The sequence below is a fragment of the Podarcis vaucheri genome (assembly GCF_965113315.1).
Source record: "Podarcis vaucheri genome assembly, chromosome: 13".
Lineage (NCBI taxonomy): Eukaryota > Metazoa > Chordata > Lepidosauria > Squamata > Lacertidae > Podarcis > Podarcis vaucheri.
In genome coordinates, this window is record NC_138751.1 from 13,032,089 (window position 1) to 13,042,688 (window position 10,600).

Genomic DNA, 10,600 nt, shown 5'->3' on the forward strand with positions numbered 1-10,600 from the left:
TTTCCTGCTTGGCAGGGGGTTGGACTCGATGGCCCTTGTGGTCTCTTCCAACTCTATGATTCTATGATTCTATGATTCTATGATTCTATTATTCTATGATTCTATGATTCTATGACTGTTTGGCTCCGAAGCGCCCTCTCCGATTGCATGGAGCCCGGACAGCCCCGTGGTTTTCCACGGATCTGAGGGCAATGAAACAATCGTTGAGACGGCTAGAGCGCCGGTGGCGGATAACCCATTCTGAATCTGACCAGACACAGGTTAGAGCTCAATGTAGGGCCTACCATGTGGCGATAGCGAAGGCGAAGAAGACCTTCTTCACTGCCTCTATTGCATCTGCGGAAAACAGCAGCAGGAGACTCTTTCAGGTGGTTCGCAATTTAGCGGAACCACCTGCTCCATCAGGGCCCAATACGGGCCACATGATCTCCTGCAATGATTTTGCAAAGTTTTTTGCAGATAAAGTCGTTCAGATTCAAGAAGAGGTAGACTCCACCGTGGGAGCAGGGCCGGGGCGGGAGAGTGCTAGAGTCCTGTCTAGTCAAGTTTTGTGGGATCAATTCCAATCTGTTACCCCCAAGGATGTGGACAGGCTGCTTGGACGAGTGAAACCAACCACTTGTCTCCTTGATCCTTGCCCATCCTGGCTTATAAAAGCTAGCCGGGAAGGACTGGACGATGGGCTTCGTGGGGTGGTGAATGCTTCCCTCCGTGAGGGAGCCTTCCCAGACCTGCTGAAAGAGGCGGTTATTAAACCGCTTCTGAAAAACCCAACTTTAGATGCGGCCACGATGGCCAACTATCGCCCAGCCTCAAATCTTCCATTCTTGGGCAAGGTGATTGAGCGAGTGGTTGCTGAACAACTCCAAGCACGCCTGGAAGAAGTGGACCATTTGGATCCCTTCCAGTCGGTATTCAGGCCTCATCATGGGACTGAAACTGCCTTGGTCGCACTGGTTGATGATCTCCGGCGGGCTAGGGACAAAGGTGAGAGCTGTTTCCTAGTTCTGCTGGATCTCTCAGCGGCGTTTGATGCCATCGACCATAACATCCTTCTGGACCATTCTTGGGACCGTCTTGAGGGGCTGGGAGCTGGGGGCACTGTCATACAGTGGTTCCACTCCTTTCTCCTGGGCCGTGTTCAGAAAGTGGTGGTGGGGGATGAGTGTTCAGACCCCTGGGCTCTCACTTGTGGGGTGCCTCAGGGCTCTGTCCTCTCCCCCATGCTTTTCAACATCTATATGCAGCTGCTGGGAGAGATCATCAGGGGGTTTGGGCTGGGTGTTCATCAGTATGTGGATGATACCCAGCTCTACCTCTCTTTCAAATCAGAACCAGTGAAGGCGGTGAAGGTCCTGTGTGAGTGCCTGGAAGCGGTTGGAGGTTGGATGGCGGCTAACAGATTGAGGTTGAATCCTGCATCCCAATGTCCAAAAATTTTTAGCAACTTCTAAATATTTCTGTCCAACCTCTGTCATATTAGTCTTTTCTTTAATCTAGTCTTATATCGCTGTAACCCTTTCTTTCTGAAAACCTCGACATTCTAACATTCATCAAGTTTATAATAGTCCTTAAGATAGGTTTTGAATTTCTTCCATTCTTCTTCCGCCGTCTCTTTTCCCTGATCACGGATTCTGCCAGTCATCTCGGCCAATGACATATAGTCCATCACTTTCATCTGCCATTCTTCCAAGGTGGGTAGATCTTGTGTCTTCCAATACTTTGCGATGAGTATTCTTGCTGCTGTTGTTGCATACATAAAAAAAGTTCTATCTTTCTTTGGCACCAATTGGCCGACAATGCCCAAGAGAAAGGCCTCTGGTTTCTTAGGGAACGTACATTTAAGTATCTTTTTCATTTCATTATATATCATTTCCCAGAAAGCCTTAATCTTCGGGCATGTCCACCAAAGATGGTAAAAAGTACCTTCAGTTTCTTTGCATTTCCAACATTTGTTATCAGGCAAGTGATAAATTTTTGCTAGCTTGACTGGGGTCATGTACCACCTGTAAATCATTTTCATAATATTTTCCTTTAAGGCATTGCATGCCGTAAATTTAATACCGGTGTTCCACAACCTTTCCCAGTCAGCAAACATAATGTTATGACCAATGTCCTGTGCCCACTTAATCATGGCTGATTTAACCGTTTCATCTTGTGTATTCCATTTCAACAGCAAATTATACATTCTTGACAAATTCTTAGTATTGGGTTCTAACAGTTCAGTCTCTAATTTTGATTTTTCCACCTGGAAGCCAATTTTCCTGTCTTGTTTATAAACCTCCATTATCTGATAATAATGGAGCCAATCTCGTACTTTGGGTTTCATTTTCTCCTGACTCTGTAATTTCAATTTGTCTCCATCTTGTTCCAAAATCTCCCAATACTTTGGCCATCCGACCTCCATATTGAGTTTCTTCGGTGCCTTAGCCTCCAAGGGTGACAACCATCTAGGGGTTTTGTTTTCCAACAAATCTTTATATCTTATCCAAACATTAAACAACGCTTTTCTGACAATGTGATTTTTAAAGGCCCTATGCACTTTGACTTTGTCATACCATAGATATGCATGCCAGCCAAACATATTATTAAAACCTTCCAAATCCAAGATATCTGTATTCTCGAGGAGCATCCATTCTTTCAACCAGCAAAACGCTGCTGCTTCATAGTACAGTTTTAAGTCCGGCAGGGCAAACCCCCCTCTTTCTTTTGCATCTGTAAGTACTTTAAATTTTATTCTGGGCTTTTTGCCCTGCCAGACAAATTTCGAAATGTCTTTCTGCCACCTCTTGAAACAGTCCATCTTGTCTAGAATCTGCAAGGTCTGAAACAAAAATAGCATTCTAGGCAATACATTCATCTTAATGACTGCAATTCGGCCTAACATTGACAACTTCAAATTTGTCCATATTTCTAGATCTTTTTTAATTTCTGACCAACATTTTTCATAGTTGTCCTTATACAAATTCAGATTTTTAGATGTCAAATAAACCCCTAGGTATTTTACCTTCTTAACCACCGTCAAGCCTGTCTCTTCTTGAAATTTCTCCTTCTCCATGTCTGTTAAGTTTTTTCCTAAGACTTTGGTTTTTTGTTTATTCAATTTAAATCCAGCTACCTGGCCGAATTGTTGAATTATCTCTAAAACCCTTTTTGTGCTAGTGGTTGGCTCTTGTAAAGTCAATACTAGGTCATCTGCAAATGCCCTTAACTTGTAATGTTTAGCTCCGACCTGCACCCCTTTGACCTGCTGGTCGTTTCTAATCAAATTGAGCAACACCTCCAGAACTGAAATAAAAAGCAATGGGGAAATTGGGCACCCCTGTCGTGTTCCTTTTTCTATCTTAAGTTCCTCGGTTATCACATTATTTACAATCAGCTTAGCTCTTTGTTCAGAATATATCGCACCCATACCATTCTCAAATCCTTGGCCTACCCCCATCCCATGAAGATTCTTTTTCAAAAAGCTCCAAGAGATGTTGTCGAAGGCTTTCTCCGCATCCACAAAAATCAGCACTGCTTTAGTGTTTATATTCACCTCCAACTTTTCCAAGATATCTATTATATTCCGTACATTGTCTGATAGGTGCCTTTTTGGGAGAAAGCCTGCTTGGTCCTTATGAATCTTCTCCATCAACACTTTTCTAAATCTCTTTGCCAATATATCTGCAAAAATTTTGTAATCCACATTAAGTAATGATATTGGGCGGTAGTTCTTCAGTTGAGTCTTTTCAGTCTCTGTCTTTGGTATGAGTGAAATATACGCTTCTTTCCACGATTCAGGTGCCCCTTTTCCCTCCAGGATCTCGTTACAGACTTCCTTTAACGGTTGAATCAACCACTCCTTCAAAGATTTGTAGTATCTGGAAGTCAATCCGTCTGGTCCTGGAGATTTGCCCAATTGCATGTTCTGAATGGCACCCTCTATCTCCTGTTCTGTTATCCTCTGGTTTAGATCCACCTTACTTTGATGAGAGATTTTTTGTAATCCATATTTATTAAGGAATTTATCTATGTCTTCTTCATTTTGGAGTCCTTGAGAATAAAGCTTTTTAAAATAACTCAAAAAACAGTTTCTAATCTCATTAGGTTTGGATATGTTCTTTCCATCCACTTCTAGGCTTGTGACTGTATTTAATTTCTGCCTTTTCTTCAATTGCCATGCCAGAAGTTTACCACATTTGTCTGCCGATTCAAATGTCTTTTGTTTCATTTGCTTTATCTTCCATTCAATCTCTTGGTTCATCAATTCCATATATTGTGTCTGATATAACTTAATCTCTCTCAGAATCTCCTGGGACTTTGGCTTTGCTCTTAATTTTTTCTCTCCTTCCTTTATCTTTTCCAAGATCTTTTCCTTTTTCTCATTCTGTTTTCTCTTCTTTATTGAATTTTGTTGAATCAAAAAACCTTGCATCACAGCTTTACTTGCGTCCCAGATCACTCTTTTTTCCACATCGGCCTTTAGATTTATTTCAAAATAGTCCTTTAAAGTTTTTTGGGCCTTCATGTGGATCTCCTTATCTCGAAACAGGGTGTCATTCATCCTCCATCTAAATTGACCAGTTGTTGTAAGTTTCATTTCCATCTTCACGGCGTTATGGTCGGAGCAAGTTTTTGGGCAGATTTCCACCTTCTTAATCTTTGGAGCCATCCCACTAGTAATCCAAATTTGATCAATTCTAGTGGGAATTACAGAGAAAAGAGAGAAATCTGAAATTGAGGCTAATTCCAGAGAACGAAGGAGACAACCTCGTGGAGTTTTTAACACAAGAGCTTGCTGAATGCTGGGAAGATTTGGAGGAGGACGAATTTAAGATCACAACAGCATTCAGATTGGGTAAAAGACAGAACAGAAAGACTCCGAGGGACTGTTTGATCACTCTTAGTTCTAAGGAAGAAAGGGATAAAATATTAAAACTACACTTCGAAAAGACCCTGCAAATTGAAAACTCAGCTATTCAGATTTTCAAAGATATCCCGAAACATATTTTGGATTTGAGAACCTTCTACAAGGATTTGGTTTACCTGTTAAAGAAGAACAACATCCTCTTCAGGTGGGAATTCCCACAGGGACTGTCCTTTGACTACAAGGGAAAGAAGGTGAAAATAAAGACGATACAAGATAAAGAGAGATTCCTGGAAAGATACCGAGAGGACCTACAGAAGGGAACTGTGGACCCAATTGCAGAACAGAGGAGAGCAATAGATATCCTCAACTTATCGTTTGGACACAACCCACCACCATCAGAGGAAGAGCAACAACTTGGAGCCGTTGGAGGAGTACCAGGAAAATAACAAGATGGCCCTGCAATTCCTCAGTTGGAATTGTAATGGGCTCAACATGCCTTTGAGGAGACGACAAGTTTTTCACATTTTGAATAGAGAACAACTGGATCTGATATGCCTACAAGAGACCCATATAACCAGAGCTCACAGGAGACTACTCATAAACAAAAGACTAGGACAAGAATTTATCTCATCGGATAAAGTTAAAAAAAGAGGAGTTGTGATTTATGTAAAAGAAAAGTGGGCTCCAAAAATGATGTTTAAAGATGAACAAGGAAGATACCTGGCAGTTGAGATACAAGCACAAGGAGAAAATTTTTTGATAGTTGGAATTTACGCACCAAACGAAGGCAAGGCAGAATTCTTCAAGAAACTTCATGAAACCCTGATGGACTATTTGGATTACAATATGATAATTATGGGAGACATGAATGGTGTGGTTTCTACTAACATGGACAAGGCACAAAGACTGACAATCTCCAAGGAAGGGAGACTTCCGAAGACCTTCTTTGAAATGACTGAAAACATGGACTTAATAGACATATGGAGAACAAGGAACCCTCTTGAGAGAGAGGGAACTTTTTTCTCCCAAGCAATGATGACCTGGACCAGAATTGACCAAATTTGGATCACTAGCGGGATGGCTCCAAAGATTAAGAAGGTAGAAATCTGCCCAAAAACCTGCTCCGACCATAACGCCGTGAAGATGGAAATGAAACTTACAACAACTGGTCAATTTAGATGGAGGATGAATGACACCCTGTTTCGAGATAAGGAGATCCACATGAAGGCCCAAAAAACTTTAAAGGACTATTTTGAAATAAATCTAAGGGCCGACGTGGAAAAAAGAGTGATCTGGGACGCAAGTAAAGCTGTGATGCGAGGTTTTTTGATTCAACAAAATTCAATAAAGAAGAGAAAACAAAATGAGAAAAAGGAAAAGATATTGGAAAAGATAAAGGAAGGAGAGAAAAAATTAAGATTATTATTATTATTATTATAGCTGTCACCAATGTTTGCGGTGAGTTTTGTGGGCGGCTATCTCCCGTACCTCCTAATTTGGAACTATTATAGATTTATTGGTTTTGATTTGTTTTATTTTGATCTTGTCATGAGCTGCCTGGAGAGAGGCAGGGAGACCTGTTTTATACAAATGTCACTGATGCCTCCGAATAAAAGGAAACTGCTGGAAACTGCTCCGGCACTTGGGTCCTGCTTGCAGATGTCCCACAGGATGCTAAAATGGGCCATTGGCCTGATCCTGCCTTTGTACCTTAGCATGAGCTGAAATTCCTCATGCTGGCTGCCTGCCTTTGTTCTTGGGAATGAAGCCACGTGGATAAGCAGTGTGCAACCTACAGTTATTTAGCACAATCTTTCCTAAACCTTGGGGATCCAGCAGTTTATGGACTATAAATCCCATCATTCCCGACTGCTGGACTTGCTAGCTAGGGATGATGGGAGTTGTAGTCCAAAAACGGTTAGAGGCCCAAGGTTAGGAAACACTGGTTTAGCAGGCCTGTGTTGCTTTGTTTATTGCATTGTGCTTAAATCCCGTTCTCTTCCTCCCCATTTTCACCCTCACAAAAAAGTTATGGAGGCAAGTCTGGTTGAGAGTGTGTGACTGGCCCAGGCAACCCAGTGAGTTTCATGGTTGTATTTCATGTGACTCCTGGTTTCCCAGGTCCAACACCCTAACCGCTAACGCCAGGCCTGCTCTCCTGTTAGCAAGCCTATCGAAATCTTCCCACATTCAGCACTGGAAATCCTAAATAAATAATACGCAAGAAATTTAACACCAACGACTTATTATTGAAATGAACTCAAAATGAAATGTTAATTTTAAGTTTATTTCAATAATCATTCATTGATATTAAAGGCCCACTGAAAAGCTTTCTATTCCATCTGGCTTACACAGGCTCTCAAGATGGCATATTTCTACGGCTATTAGCTGATTTCTTATTCTTATTTAAATAATATTTATTTATATATACATACATACATACCCCACCCATCTGGCTGGGTTTCCCAGCTGGGTGGCTCCCAGCAGAATAATAGTTATAGTAAATAACAACAACAACAACAACAACAACAACAACAATATGTCAAACACTAAAAACTTCCACAAACAGAGCTGCCTTCAGATGTCTTCTAAAAGTCAGATAATTGTTTATTTCCTTGACATCTTATGGGAGAGTGATTCACAGGGCAGACGCCACAACTGAGAAGGCCCTCTGCCCAACTTTTATATGGTTTTTAATGCTATTCCTTTATGTATAATAGTTGCAAACTGCTCTGAAGTTTTTATAGATAACAGTAACGAAATATTTTCTATAAATAACAAGAAAAATACTTATTTCATTTGAGAACTGCATCCCACAAAGCACCCCAATTGTTCAATTACTAACAGTGAAGAAACATATCGGTATATAAACACACACACTTAACAATTTCACATGCAAAACAGGTGCAGACCAGAATAAAAATCTATACATATAAGGCTGAAAATATAACAGAGAAGGTGTCTATCTTCTCTATTATTATTATTAATTATTTCTCTACTTATGCTTACTTATTAAATCATTTCAAGAGGTGGGGAAATATATGTGTGTGTCTTGTACATCCAGTGCTGACACACGCTATTTATTTATTTAAGAAATGCTATGAAACGCTTAATTTTCAAAAAAATCTCCACATCACGAACGTGAAACAGAGACATGAATTATCCAATAGAATACATGTAAAATCGACATAATTTCCAAGCAATTACACATGACTGAACTGTGTGCCCATATAGACTTGTTGATATTGATATATCAAGTGGAGGCCACTTAAAATATATCATAAAGTACCTGCCCAAGGTTAAACGGCAGGACGTCCCAAAAGATGGGCTTCCACGCAAGATCGACTTCCCGAGGAGCAACATGACGTGGCACTTGCAAAAGGACATGTTCAGCTGACCAAAAAGCTTCAATGTGCACATAAGGAACACGGTGATCCTTTAAGGAATCTGGGGCCAATGATAAAGACTTGGAATTTGGCCCAGTGTGTGTGTGTGTGTGTGTGTGTGTGTGCGTGTGTGTGTGTGTGTGTGCGTGTGTGTGTGTGTGTGTGTGTACACACACCAAACCCAAGGCCTATCTGACTTGGGCCCACCATTGGGCCCAACCTTTATCAACACAGGGGACACAGTCCTTCCCAAGCAACTTCCCAGGGGCCTGGTGCCAGCAGTGGGTGTGGTCAGAGGGGGAGGAACTACAAATGTGAACTTTTCCTTTGTTTCTGCTCACAGTCACACACCCCTCTCTTCCATCCAGGCAACCAAGCAGCCTTATCTGAGTTCAAGGACTCGTTCACTCCTGGCAACAACAGTCAAGGAGGGTTTGAAGCAGAACAAACAGGGAAGGGGGGCCGTGTCCTGAATGCTGGATAGAGAAGCCCTGGGGAAATGAAGTTCGCCTGAGGTTCCTTCTCTTCTTCAAAGTCCTGCAAGGCTCTTCTTTTGTCTGCACTGGGACAGACAAAACAAGACTACAGTGGTACCTTGGGTTACAGACGCTTCAGGTTACAGACTTCACTAACCCAGAAATAGTACCTCAGGTTAAGAACTTTGCTTTAGGATGAGAACAGAAATCACACGGCGGCAGCAGGAGGACCCATTATCTAAAGTGGTACCTCAGGTTAAGAACAGTTTCAGGTTAAGAACGGACCTCCAGAATGAATTAAGTTCTTAACCCAAGGTACCACTGTACTAGGTGAAAAGGAAAAGGACCCCTGGACAGTTAATTCTAGTCAAAGGCATGGCTGTAGCCAGGATTTTGGGAGGAGGGGGCAGGCCTTTTGTTAGAGGGGGCAGGCCTTTTTGGGGGGGACAAGAACCTCAGTTTGCTATGCATTTTTATTTATTTTTATTGATTGGGGGGGACAGCTTCCCCTTCCTACCCCCTTGGCAACACCCATGGTCATAGGTGACTATGGGGTGCAGTGCTCATCTCGCTTTCAGGCCGAGAGAGCCACTGTTTGTCCACAGACAGCCTTCCGCGCCAGCATGACTAAACCACTTCTGGCGCAACAGGACACTGTGACAAGTGCCCGATTACATGGAAATGCCGTTTACCTTCCCGCCGCAGCGGTACCTATTTATCTACTTGCACTGGCATGCTTTCGAACTGCTAGGTTGGCAGAACCTGGGACAGAGTGACGGGAGCTCACCCCGTCGCGCAGATTCGAACCACTGATGTTCCGATTGGCAAGCCCAAGTGGTTCAGTGGTTTAGACCACAGCGCCACCCGCATCCCTACAAGGCTACTATTCTGGGATTTGTCACCAGGGAACGAAACGTAAGGAGAGCCTGCTGGATCAGGCCAGTGGCCAGTGGCATTCTGTTCTCACAGAGGCCAAACAGAGGTCTGTGCTTAACCCACAAGCAGGACCCCAGGGCAAGAGCACTCTTCACCACTGTGGCTTCCAGCAACTGGTATTCAGAAGAATCGTCGCCTCCGACTGTGGAGGCAAAGCTCATAAGCCATTGATAACCTTTTCCTCCCTGAATTCGCCCCCCCCAAGTGCTTTGCACATGCACAGAAGCTCCCTCACTTCCTCTTACTCTAGGGCCACTGGAAACAGGCCCCAAAGCTAAGGTTTGGGGAAAGACTTGAATCAAATTCAGGCAGCCGTAAACACAGCCAATCTTCTGAGGAGCGAAAATCCCACCCCCACCCCCCTTTTTGCCATCACCCCAGATTTCTGGGTCTTCTACTTTCCGCCCCAGCGTTCTTACCAGTGACAGCTGAGGTCTCTTCGGGATCCCCTCTCTTCTGCGCACTGACAATGCGGCAAACCGAACCAGATGTGGGGCTGACAGTTGACGCTGTTCCTTTTCTGTGGGAAATTCCCCTTCATAACTCACTGCCCACCCACCCGACCTTGCTCCAGGCAAGTCCAAAACTCTAGTGCCACCTAGTGACCAATTTCACGCAAGAGGGGTTTTGAATTTGTTTTCCCTTCATGTGCCAACACAGCTGCCTTAACTTTTCGTACGGTGCAATTTTGCATGCTGCGGGGGGAGTGGATAGAGAACTGCTTTCCAGCCTCTCATGAAACTAGAACTCGAGAATATTCAGCAAAGCAAGATGTTAGAAATTCAAGGCAAGACAAAATGAAGTACCTCTCCACACAGTGGTTAGTTCTACTATAGAATTTGCTTGGCAAGGAATAGCATTGGGCATCAACCTGGGTGATTAGAAGAGGGCTAGACAAGTTAATGGAAGGCAAGGCTGGGTGATATATCAATACAGTAATACCTTGAAAG